The following is a 13,508-nucleotide window of genomic DNA, read 5'->3' on the forward strand; positions in this document are numbered from 1 at the left end:
TTAGTCTCTCCGCCTGAGCAGTTTCAGGACGCAGTGTTTTGGGGGTGTCCTTTCGAGCCCTCTGAGAAGAGCCTGAGAGATTTAGAAAAGCGGGAATATTTTTATATACAATACCTTACCTGCTATATAATCTCTCTGGTCAATTTCCATATTCTTTATCGTTTACTTATATAACATTTTAATATTTATAAATATTAAAGTATTTATAAAGTATGAATTATTTATATAACTATAAGTTGATATTTGTGTTTTAGTATATGGGAAGAGTTTGCAAAATCAGATGTCAAAAACTTTATTTCTATAGTTATTTATTTGTGATATTTAGGTCTATGGTCCACTTGTAGTAAATATTTATGAACGATACAAAGAATCTTGCCAACTTAATCTTTTTGTATAAAAATTAAAATCAATTTTATTTCTTCCTATATAATTATTTTAGGAGGACTGGAGAGGTAGTAATGTGCTTTCCTTTCACACAGCTGTAAAAGGTTTGATCCCTGCCACCTCAAGAGTACTGCCAGAAATGATAAAACCAGATGATATCTCTGAGTAAAGTAAGGTGTGACTGAGACCAAAATAAATAAGTATATGAATTAAAAGATTTTGTAAAACTATTCAAATTAAAATTGATAATATATTTTCAATATACATATCCTATAACTATTTTCACAATAAACAAAGAATATTTATTTTCAATATGTCAAGATAAACAATTTTAAAATTAAAAATGGAATCCAAATACAAATACCTTAAAAATAGATACTTTAGTGACTTACAAACTTTAAAATTTGTTTAGTATAAAATAGATAACATATTAGGAAATATGTATAGAACAAAATATAACCTGGATAGTCAAAGCTGTATGAAGGAGGGAAAAAGAATGAGGCATCATATATCCAAAATTTAAGCTATATCATAAAACTATAATAATATAAAAATTTTATGTTGTCCTGAGTTGTCATGTATCTATTATGACATTCTTGTTTTTGCTAAAGCAGACATCAGGTCAATGGACTATAAGTGAGAATTCATAACTACTATTCAGTTGTTTCAACTATTAATTTATACAAAGGAGACAAGAGAATAGATACTATTATCAACAATTTATTAGCTGGTTAGCCAAATGCAAAAACAGGATATTGAAATACTATCTTATATAATACAAAAAAAATGAGCTCCAGATCCTGATATGAAGCTCACCACAGGGATTGTTTAGTGCAGTCACAGAAATAATTACACTAAGAACTATTATAATAAAATGTGACTGACTGAGGGAAATAGAAAGCCTGTCTAGAGTACAGGCCGGTGTGGGGTGGGGAGGAAGGACACTTGGGATATTGGTCATAGGAATGAATGTTGCACTGGTGAAGGATTTTATATATATATATATATATATATATAAAATATATAATAAATATTAAAAAAGAAAAAAAGAAAAGTAAAGATATGGCCTCCCAATTCTTACCACAGGCTGTGTTCTTTACACTGATTATAAAGAAAGAGGAGGTATAGTAAATGCACCCCATATACACCTCAACACAAGCCCTTTGCCTGGTCTGTATTTTAAATTGGGGGACAAAAATAATGAACTCCAACTGGATTAACTATTTTTAATTAGACTAATTTATTTATTATACTATGATCTATAAAATGCATTGGAAATGATACAAGAGTAAGTATGATCAATTAGTTATTAACTGCAGCCTGACCAGTTTGATGCTTAACCAGTTTTGGTTTCCAGAGCACCGTCAGGTGTATGTAATTTTGGAGACCCACAGAAGCTTTTGAGTGGATTATCTCCAGCTCTGCAGGGCCCAAGAAGTGCCACATTTTCAGCCCCTCACATTGACCAGCTAGCCTGATTCTACAAGAATGTCTTTTAATGTTGGCCAAGCCTGAGTAGCACTTGTATTTCCATTCCCCAAACTGAGCCATCCTATTGGGAAATAAAAATTAAAATGCAGGGCCAAAGCAACAATGCACTAGCAGGCAGGGTTCTTGTGTTGCACATGATTGACCTTAGTTTGACCCTGTAACCCCACATGATTCCTGAGTCAGTCAGAGCCAGGAATCCTTGAGAAGATACAGGAATAAACTTTGATCCCTACTTTGTATGGCCCAAAATAAAAAATAAAACAATTTAAAGGCACAATTTATATTTATATAGTTATAAATTAAAAGTTAGTTTTAAATACTCATTATTTAAACTCCAGAAACCTCAACAATAATAAATCAATTTTATGCATATTTAAAAATGCAGACCTTGATGATAAATTGGAAATTTTAATATTAGTGAATAAACCTTCAGTTCTTTGCAAATTAAAATACAAATCAAGCAAAATTTCCTCGAAACAACAATATTTGCACACATAGAAAGTATTATTCTGGGGCCGGAGAGATAGCATGGAGGTAAGGCATTTGCCTTTCATGCAGGAGGTCATCGGTTCAAATCCCAGCATCCCATATGATCTCCCATGCCTGCCAGGATCAATTTCTGAGCCTGGAGCCAGGAATAACCCCTGAGCACTGCTGGGTGTAACCCAAAAACCACAAAAAAAAAGTATTATTCTAAAATCTATATAGAAAAAAATATGTCTCAAATAAATAAAATGATATCAAATAAAATAATGTAAAAGAAATCTGTATTATTCCAGCACATTATATAACTCCATTAATCAAGTCTTTGTGTCATTGATTGTGAGATGAACATATTGATCAAAAGAGACAGCTAAGAAATACACCCACACAAATAGTGATCAATGTATATTTGATAATATTGCCAAAGTAATGCAATGGAAGAAAAAAAGCCTTTCAATAAAGCTATATGTGAAGTTTGACACCAATAATAGATGAAATGCAGAAAAATGAACTGTGGCTAGTCTCAGATGCTAAATAAATTAAGTTTAAGTTTATTACAAACAGCTGTAAGGTATAAAATGAAAAGCATGTTAGAAATAATAGGAGGACTTCTTTAGGACAGAGACTTAAATAGAGATGCTAAATTTGACATCAAAAACTTGTGATATAAAAGTAACATTGATAAACTACTTTGAAATAATCTTTTTCTCTCTGATCTATGCTAAGATGATGAAAAGCCTAGTTATGTCAAATATTAAATATATATATTTACAAAAAGCAGTATTATCTGAATATATAAAGAATTCCAAAACTTGATAATATAAAAATATAATAATTGGATAAAGGTCAAAAGATATGAACATTTATTGTGACAATAGGTAAATAAAAGTAAGCATGTTTTCAAAAGTTTTTAACATCATTAGATAAATTGAAACAACAACTCAGTGAGACATTCTAATACCTTTTGGCCCCTAAATATGGAAAATATTAAACTACAAAGTTTGATATAGTTAAATAATTAATTTAATTAAATAGTTAACTGTATAAGTAATGATTGAAAATGAACAATGGGGGCCAGAGCAATGGGGACACAGTGGTAGGGTATTTGCCTTGCAAGTGGTTGACACAGGATGGATGTGGGTTTGATCACCATTAGTACTTGAATTCATTTTTCAAGTGATATTTTCACTGCCAAACAACTGGTAAAGTGTTTTCTTTGAATATAGAAGGTCCAAGTTTGACTCCCATTATCACCAGGTGCTTCAGCACTACTGGGTGCAACCCCATGAAGAGAGTCAGGTATAGCTGCTGAATATTGCTGTGTATGTCCCATAAAACAAAAAGTAAGGGGCAGGAGTTGTGGCGCAAGCCATAAAGCATATGCCTTGTGCGCGCTAGCCTAGGAAGGATGGTGGTTCAATCTCCAGGTGTCCCATATGGTCCCCCAAGCCAGGAGCGATTTCTGAGCGCATAGCCAGGAGTAACCCCTAAGCGTCACCGGCTGTGGCCCATACAAACAAAAAGAAAAAAAAAGAAAAAGTAAATTAATAATACTAATACTAATAATAACAATGGAATAATGAAACCCCAAAGGCAATAGAAATAAAGAGCAAGAGAACTGGTCCTTATTAGGTAACTTCCTACGCTCTGGGGATTGGAAAGTAAGAAGTAGATAGATAAGGAAAAGAACTGGCAATGATTGAGTAAAATGGTCACTCAGAAGCAGGGCTAGGTGCTGAAAGGGGGTAAAGTGACAACTCGAATACCTTGTCAGTGATATTGTTATGAGCCACTATGCCTGTAAGTGTGGCATTTGTGAATACCATAAAACAGGAGGGGTGGGAGGGAACGTGAGGACATTGGTGTGTACAGTAGTGAAGGGATTGAAAATTGTAAACCAGAAACTGAATCCTGAATAACTTTGTGACTTTATAATTCACGGGGTTTTAACAAAACAAAATAAAATAAATTAAACTGTCTTCAAGGATTTTCTCACTCTCAAGTTAGTTCCATTTTAAATTCTAGCAAGTCATTAAAATTACCTCGATCTTTACCTATTTGTACCTCCAGGAACTTCTGATCTAGATACTAAAATGTATTTTATGTCTTTTAATGTGATTATCAGGGATAAAAATAAATTATTAGATTTTCCAGTCTTCTCTTGTAATGATAGTACTAATACATTATATGTTATACCTGAATCTAGAAACCTTCCAAATCTGTTTTTGTATTAACTTCCAAATTTTTATGTACAAAGTACTGAACTAGAGCGTTTCAAGAGTTAATTTCAGAGTAATAGAGTGATTTGTTTTTTGTTTTTAGTTTTTTGTTTTTTGTTTTTAAAGCAACACATCAAATAAGTTACAGAAAGTCTGGTTTTAATGAAAGACTGAATATTTTTCTACTTTTGACTTATTTTGTCCAAGTACAAAATAGATAAGCACTATGGGAAACACCTGATTTATTTTGTACTTGAATTTTAATTATTTTTTGTTCATTTTGAGTTCAGAAACATTCCATTATCAAATTTTTTATGACCCCCAGATTCAATTACACAACTCTACAAGGGTTTATATCCCACAGTTTAAGATACTAAAAACTATAATATAATTAGTATTGTCTAGGAAAGTTATTTTAAAAATTAATTCTGGTGGCAATTATATAACATGCTCCAAATAATAGAATGTTTTTTATAGATCTAGAATAAGCTAGAAAACTTGAAACTCTTTTGAGAAAAAATATTCTCTATCTTATCATTGCAATAACTTTAAGTTTTCTAGCAACATTTCAAGTAGCATAATTAATTAGAAACCACATGCACGTAAAATGGTTTGCAATGGTTGTTTCAGCATCCTTAAGTAGGCATGTAGGGAAATCACAGGAAATTTAAGAATATTTTGGGTACTGACATTCTCTTATACTCTGTCTCCAGCTGTGCTTTGTATAAAGGCTTCCTTTTATAGTGAATTTTACACAGCAGGACAGCTAGTCAGGAAGGATTTAATAAGTAAAAATGGCCTAGCATTTAAGAGGACAAAGTTATGCAAACATTACAAATAATTACAACTTTTACTCTGTTTTTAGTGCATTCTTATACTTTAAATCATAATATTTTGGTGATTGTTTTTCAATTAGTCAGAAATTACACAACTTTAACTTTTTTCCACGCCTTTCCCAGCACTTCACCTTAGTTGATAATGCATCCAGATTAATATACAAAAATAAAAAATAATGTTGGATATTAGTAAATTTGTTTTCTTTTCTGCTTAGTATTTTAAATTATGATAAAAGTATTATACAATGTTCTTTTATGTGATTAATTTATATTAAAGGGTCTATGTGTAGTAAAATTATTTGTCATCATTAAGCTTTCAGAATGCATTAGGGAAAAATATTATATTGTATGCATTATACATTTATGAAACATATATATATGCAACTCATATATATAAAATCAATAAATCTGCTACTTTAAAATCTAAAATGTCAAAAATATTTATCTAACATATAGAATATAATATTACAAAAAATAATTGTATAATATATTATATATTATACTTTAAATATTATTTAGAGTCAGAGATTAGAGCGGGAGTTTGATCCCCAAAACCACATATAGTCGCCCATATTCCACCGAGAGTAATCCCCAAGTGCAGACAGGCGGAAACCTGGAACATACTTATGTGGGGCAACAAAACAAAACAAAGCTGTATATTAATTTAATTTAAATTTATATGTTAAATTTAAAGTGAAATTAATCACATATTAGCCATATTCAAAATGAAGTATTGAGGATTATTTAAACATGCTAAATTTTGGCAATGTTAAAGAATTATTGAATGAAAATATTATAAATTCATTTTTAAATAGGAACAACATAAAAGAAAATCTGTCAACAGATTGCATAGTAAAATTTATTTTATATTTTAAACTTTATTTTAGTTATATGAAGATTTATTCACCATTATAATTCTATTAGTAGTTTTTGAATTTACCTTTGTAGTCATTTTTTTTCAGTCACCATTTTCAGTGATTTTTCTGCTTTTGTGTGTTTTATGTATTAGTTTCTTTAATTTATTTCTTAATATCTCCTTTTGCCATTTCTTTTAAGTGATGATGATCCCCTTCTGGTTTTGTTTGTCTAGTAGAACTTTTCCTGTTTCGCATTTTTTTAATTTCTTTTTTTTTATTTTTGGACTTTTTGGGCCACACTCGGTGATGCTTAGGGGTTACTCCTAGCTATGCGCTCAAAAATTGCTTCTGGTTTGGGGACCATATTGTCAGAGGGATCAAACCGTGATCCGTTCTGATTCAGCTGCATACAGGACAAACACCCTACCACTGCGTCATAGCTCCTGTCTCCTGTCTTGCATTTCTAATATAAATATTTACAATAATTTTTAATGTTTCTAGAACTGCATAACAGTGAAAATAAGATGTGATGTCACATATTATTAATCAAAAATATAAAAGCATGATTACAATAATACTGTTTTATTTAAAAATAAATATAGCATCAAAATTATAGTTATACAAAATAAGTAGAAAATAAGCAATAAACAAAATCATTAATATAAAAAATTCTTCATCTTTGAGAAAGCACTGGTAATATGAAATCTGCTGCTGCTTCTTTGCTAGAATATTCAGTAACTTATATTAGAATAAATTCAGAGAGATGGAGTGCTACATTGCCACTTTTCTATTGAATCACTGACAAAGTTAGAGAAATCTACTAGTAGGTAGTTGAAAAGCTAAGCAAAAATGAAATAGTTCTGTAACTGATTGATATTCTTTTCCAACGATACCCAAAATTAAGACAGTATTTACCTCTTTTTTTTTTAGGGCCACACCTGTTTGATGCTCAGGGGTTACTCCTGGCTAAGCACTCAGAAATTGCCCCTGGCTTGGGAGGACCATATGGGTCGCTGGGGGGATCGAACCGTGGTCCTTCCTTGGTTAGTGCTTGCAAGGCAGACACCTTACCTCTAATGCCACCTCACCGGCCCCAATATTTACTTTTTATATTTAGATACAAAATAACATCAGAACACAACTCAACCAAGGTATTTTCATTTTAATTTCATGTGAATTAAGTGCAAAGTGGAAGTTCTTTTGTTTTCTTTACTTTTATTTTATTTTTTTGTATTTGGGAATTGAATATTTGGGTCACACTTGGCTGTGCTCAGGGTTTATTTCTGACTTTGTATTCAGCTATTACTCCTGAAAACCTCTATACTATTTCTCTGGCCCATTGAAATATATCTTTATCTTTTACTCAAAAATTTTGAAAATCCAGCTTGTTTTTTTCAATGAAAAACATTTTAAGATTCCCTCTCAAGAGAAAAAATATATCTTTATAAAGTCTAAACACATCTGCCAATTGAGGTGTTGGTCATCATTAATCTATTACTCATCCAACAAAATCTCTAATAGAGAAAAATATTTGTTACAGCAACCATTTTACTTTTTCCCTTCATGTAATCATGACATGGGAAAATATCCTTTCTCTTGAAAGCCAAATTTTCTCTTGATTGTCTAAAAAGAGAAGAATATGGCATTGTAAGTGTATATTATGACATAGTGTCATTAATATCTAGGAGTTCAAATTTCATTTATGACCCTCGCTACATCATTTATCAGTTTTTGTTTCAATAAGCTTAAACAGTTATTTTAAATTTTTAGTAATTCTGAGCAGTGTCCTGTTCTATTTACAGAACCAATTGTACACACTTTGATGCATTTATCCTACTCAATGCAATACTGAAGTTCATTTCTTCTGTTGTTTTTTTGTTTTGTTTTGTTTTGTTTTGGGGTGCCACACTCTGTGGCATTGAGTGGTTATTCCTGGTTCTGTGTTCAGAAATTCCTCCTGGTTCAGAGGACCATATGGGATGCCTGGAATTGATCTTGTGTCTGTCCTGGATCAGCCTCTGTGCTACCACTCCGGCCACAAAGTTCATTTCTTTTTTTTTTTATTATAATATAATTTTATTTTGATCATAGTGGCTTACATATTGGTGACAATAATATTTTAGGTACATATTCACATAAAATCAGGAGGGATTCCCATCCATCACCAAATTGTTCTCCCTACCCGTCCATTTTTGTCTTCCCTCCCATTTCTTCTTCCCTCACCCCCCGGGTAGCTAGAATATGTGGTCCCCTCTGTATCTAACCTATTACTTAGTAGTCTTGCACCTGTTTGGTCTTGAGGCCTCCCTTATTTCACCCTCTAACTGGAGGCAAGACCAGCTATTTCAAGTTATGTGGTTTTGCCTGAAAAAGAAAAAAGTAATAAATTGGGGTAAGAGTCTAATACCCCGAAAATGGGCGGAATCCTTCTAGTGGCTCTCCTCATCGATTTGGGAGGTGAAAAGAAAGAGAAGGTGAAACACTCCACCAGTACCAAAAGAAGTGTTAAATATCCATTGAGGACTCCAGCTTTATCGATAAGCACCACAAAAAACAAACAAAAAAAACAAAACAATACAAACAGAAACACAACAAAAACAAGCACACAAAAAAAAAAACACACCATGGTCTTGAAATAAGAAACATGGCATAGCACATAACGAAAGAAAAGAGAGGAAGAGAAAAAATAAGTATAACTGGGGACAACAATTTCAATAATCACACCCAAAGAGAGAAATCGACCAAAATAGATAGGTAAATGAAAATAATAATAATAATAAATGAAGGTAAAAAAATATATATATAAATAACCAAGGTTTTGTGCTTTTTGTATTTTTGTTTTTTCCCTCCTGCCCTGGCACAGTAAATATTGGGGTCATTTGAAAAGAAATTCACTTGGCCTAAAAAAATATGGGGTTTCTCCGTCCTTGGAGTATACTGTCATGAGGATCAACTCTAGATTTTGCTCAGGATCATTTACTCTCCCGGTGGCGTTTTTGTGGTTGGTAGACTTCTGCTCTGTCCAGGGTGATACAATCAGAGCTCTGTGTTTAGAGGTCTCAGTATCTGCACAGATCCTGAGATGGGATTTATGATGAAGTCAGTCTTCGTGATTCTAGAGGTTCTGTTACCTCAGTGTCATTTTAATCCATCTTCTGTGGTTGGTGGTCTTGGGCTTTGCACTGAGCCTAGGATGGCACCTAGGTTAGCGTCTTTCTTTGTGCTTCCTGAAGCTCCATTCCGTTACAATTGTCTCTGCAGGACCTTTGGGACTGGGGATCATGCTTATTGTGCAGGTCATAGTTCAAACCCTAAACTAGGGCTTTTTTATTGGTCCAAAGATGTGTACAGTCTGGCCGTGGTTCTATCAGCCAGTCATCTGTAAATCGCGATCTTGGCTTTTGGACCTACCAAAGGGTGCCAAGTCTTCTGGTTTTGTCTTGTCGTTAGCTGGTAAGGTAGGCTAATCAGCTCTAAGGTCAAGTTGTTCACATTTTCCTCGTTGTCAGGATATCATGTTAGAGCTGGCCCTTGTTGTTGACCCCGCAGTATTAAGGCTGTCCTGGATGGGATTTGTTTCCTGCAGCTGTGTGAAGAGCTGTGCCATTTCTATGTCTGGGATCCAGGGTTCAAGGCTGGATGAATGCTATCTAATCACCTGAGGTCTAAGTTGATTCCACATGACATATTTTCCAGGTAGGAGATATCCCTGTATTATTAACAACTGTGAGTTCCTATCTCTATTAGATAAGAGCTCTTTTCTATATGTAAGATTTCCCCTTTATTTAGTGTGCCTTTGCAGAGAGAAATGGTGCTACATTATATTGTCGGTGTATTTGGGGGTGGACAGAGGGGATAACAGAAACAGGTCACATCCCCAAAAACGATAAAAAATAAAAAAAAAATAAAAAATGAAATAAAATAAAATAAAATAAAAATAAAATAAAAAAAGAAAGGGAATGACAATGTATATGCTCACAAATGTATATGTAGGACAGGCATTTGAAAAAATAAATTAAAAAAATAAATAAATAAAAGAAAAAGAAATAAAATGAGTTAGTGAAGCTTTTAAAGGACCAAAGTGGTGCAAAAAACTACCTTACATTTGGGGGAAAGCCGGTAAAGATGTGGTGTATTACAGGTCTTATGCCTATGTTGGAAGTACAGTTTTTCCCATTGCCTTTTGGGTTTTTCTTGTGGTGTGTGGGTTCCCAGGCATCTTTCTATCCCACCCCCTGGCCTTCTTCAGTTTGGTAAAAATTTGTGGTAGGGAGGTCTTGGAAGATTTCTTGTATTGGGGATACTTTTGGACCTAGGCCCGGTTTCAAGAAACAGTCCACGTTAGGGGGACTTGGTAGGGAGGGCCGCACAGCATGAGTCCGCAGGGGAGTTGGCTGTCTTTTCTTGCAGGAGACTAGGTGTGGGTTTGACTGGGTGTCCCCTCGCCTGGGTGCTGGGTACTGGTTCTTTGGGTAGGAGGTCGATCTTGATGCCTAATAGATTAAGGACTGAGGGTGAAGAGTTTTAATATGGTGGGAGATCTGGATGGGATTGAGGGGTGAAGGGAAAGTTAGATTTCCGGAGGGGAGAAAGGGGAAGGTATATGGGAGGGGTATGAAGGGAGAGAAAAGAAAAAAATACCTTATAAAGAAAGGGAGAAGAGAATGGGAAAAAAAGTAAAGAGAAGAATAGAAAAGAGAGAAATGAAGAAAGAATAAAAAAGAAAAGAAAAAAGAGAAAAAAAGAAAAAAGAAGAAGAAAGTAGTAAGAAGAGAAAATAGCAAGGGAATGCTGGATTGGTTGATTGTGTTCGATGAATAGAGTCTGTAGTTTAAGTCCGTACGTCGTAGTTACTGCCTCGGTGATCTGGCTGGTCACGTGCTTCAATTCCTAAAAGAAGGTATAACCTAGAGATAAAGTGTATGTTAAAGATTTTTCTCGCGGCTATCTCGTAGTGCAAGCAAGGTATGGTATCTCGTGTAGTATCCTGAGTTGCCACCTTAGTTTGTCCGCCCTTTGTATCCAAGGGTGCCTGTGGACAGAAAAGCTGAGAGGTTATTTAAAATATAGTAAGATAAAGGCATTAAAACATAGTGTTAAGGAAAGTTTCCATTGCAGTCAGTGATTTCCCGTGGTGTTCTATACTTGTGTACTTGTATACGATCTCTAAGGGGTTATTGTGGGCCTTTGTTGTAGAAGTCTGATTACATACCTGTTCTCTCTATGCTGCTGTCTCTGTTGTTGCTGTTTTCTTTGTGGTATACTGTGTAGTCAAGAGTTTGCATTGTTCCTTTTTCATGTATTTTGGACACTGCTCCCAAGTATATGTTGACTATTACAGTGCTCAGAGTTTCTACCCTGTTAAACCCTGTTATTTGATTGTTAGGTATTAGTTGTGTATAAAATATATGTTCTAGGTGCTTCAGAATAGTGCTACCATTCTGTGTTTATCTTTTGTCTTCTGACTTACTTTGTTTAATATAACATGATCTAGGTCCATCCACGTTGCTGCAAAGTCAGTGATTGTATCATTTCTGACTGCCATGTAATATTCCATTGTGTATATGTACCACATCTTAATGATCCATTCATCTGTTGTTGGACATCGAGGTTGGTTCCAAGATTTGGCTATTATACTGATTGCTGTGATAAATAGTGGGGTGCATATGTATTTTGGTATGAATATCCTTCCAACTTGGGGGTATATGCCTAGGAGGGCAATTGCTGGGTCAAATGGCAGCTCAATTCTGAGTTCTTTGAGCACTCTCCAGACTTTTCTCCATAGATGTTGGACTAGGGGGCATTCCCACCAGCAGTGGATAAGAGTTCCTTTCATACCGCATCCCTGCCAACAAAGGTTGTTTCCATTATTTTTTATGTGAGCCATCCTCACTGGTGTAAGGTGGTATCTCATTGTTGTCTTGATTTGGATCTCCCTGATGATGAGTGAAGGTGAGCATGTTTTCATGTGTTTGTTGGCCATCCTTCTGTCTTCCTCAGAGAAGTGTCTATTCATTTCATCTTCCCATTTTTTTGTGGCTTTATTTGATTTTGGGGGGCTCAGCTTTCTGAGTGCTTTGTATGTTCTAGATATCAGCCCTTTATCTGATATGTCGAGTGAAAAGATTTTTTCCCATTCTGTTAACTGTCTTCTTGCATTAAGTAGGGTTTCTTTCGCCATGCAGAAGCTTTTTAGTTTGATGTAGTCCCATTTGTTTATATTTGCTGTTAACATTCTTGCCATTGGTGCTCCCTTCTCAAAGACCATTTTGATATATAGGTCTTCGAGTGTTCTGCCTATTTTATTCTCGATAAACTTTATAGATTCGGGTGTGATTTCAAGGTCTTTGATCCATTTTGAGTTGACTTTTGTATAAGGGGTGAGGTATGGGTCAATCTTCATTTTCGTACATGTGGTTTTCCAATTGTACCAACACCATTTGTTGAATAGACTTCCTTTGTTCCATTTCAGGTTCTTGCCTCTTTTATCAAATATTAGTTGGCTGTATATCTTGGGGTTTATGTCTGGGAATTCTGTTCTGACCCACTGGTCTGAGGTCCTGTCTCTGTTCCAGTAACATGCTGTTTTGATTACTATGGCTCTATCGTATAGTTTCAAGTTAGGTGAGGCGATGCCTCCCAGCTTTTTGTTTTTCAGTATGTGTTTGGCTATCCTGGGTCTTTTGTGGTTCCAAATAAATTTTGTGATTGATTGTTCTATTTCATTAAAGAATGGTGTCTGGATTTGGATAGGGATTGCATTAAATCTATATAGGAGTTTGGGTAGGATAGTCATTTTGACTATGTTAATTGTACCTATCCATGAGCATGGGATGTTCTTCCATTTCTTTAGGTCGTCTTCAATTTCTTTCTGAAGCGTTTTGAAGTTTCCCTGGTATAGGTCTTTCACTTCCCTCGTAAGGTTGATTCCTAGGTACCTGATATTTTTTGATACTATTTTAAATGGTATTGTATTTTTAATCTCTCTCTCCTCAACTTCGTTGTTTGTATATAGAAATGCTACTGTCTTTTGTGTATTGACTTTGTATCCAGCCACTTTGCTGTAGTGGTTAATTGTTTCTAGGAGTTTTACTGTGGACTCTTTAGGATTTTCGATTTATATCATCATAACATCTGCAAATAGAGATAGTTTGTGTTCCTCTTTCCGAATTTGGATTCCTTTGATTCCCTTCTCTTGTCGGATTGCTCTTGCTAGGACTTCTAAGGTTATATTGAAT

At 34.4% G+C, this 13,508-nt stretch overlaps 1 non-coding gene across 1 annotated transcript; it reads left to right on the plus strand.

Moving 5' to 3' along the window:
* Positions 1 to 1,448: 1,448 nt before the first annotated feature.
* LOC126002656 (small nucleolar RNA SNORA51) lies at positions 1,449 to 1,581 on the plus strand. Its single transcript, XR_007493335.1, has one exon. It is a non-coding gene; the product is annotated as a small nucleolar RNA SNORA51 (small nucleolar RNA).
* Positions 1,582 to 13,508: the final 11,927 nt, after the last annotated feature.

The sequence above is a fragment of the Suncus etruscus genome, chromosome 2 (assembly GCF_024139225.1).
Source record: "Suncus etruscus isolate mSunEtr1 chromosome 2, mSunEtr1.pri.cur, whole genome shotgun sequence".
Lineage (NCBI taxonomy): Eukaryota > Metazoa > Chordata > Mammalia > Eulipotyphla > Soricidae > Suncus > Suncus etruscus.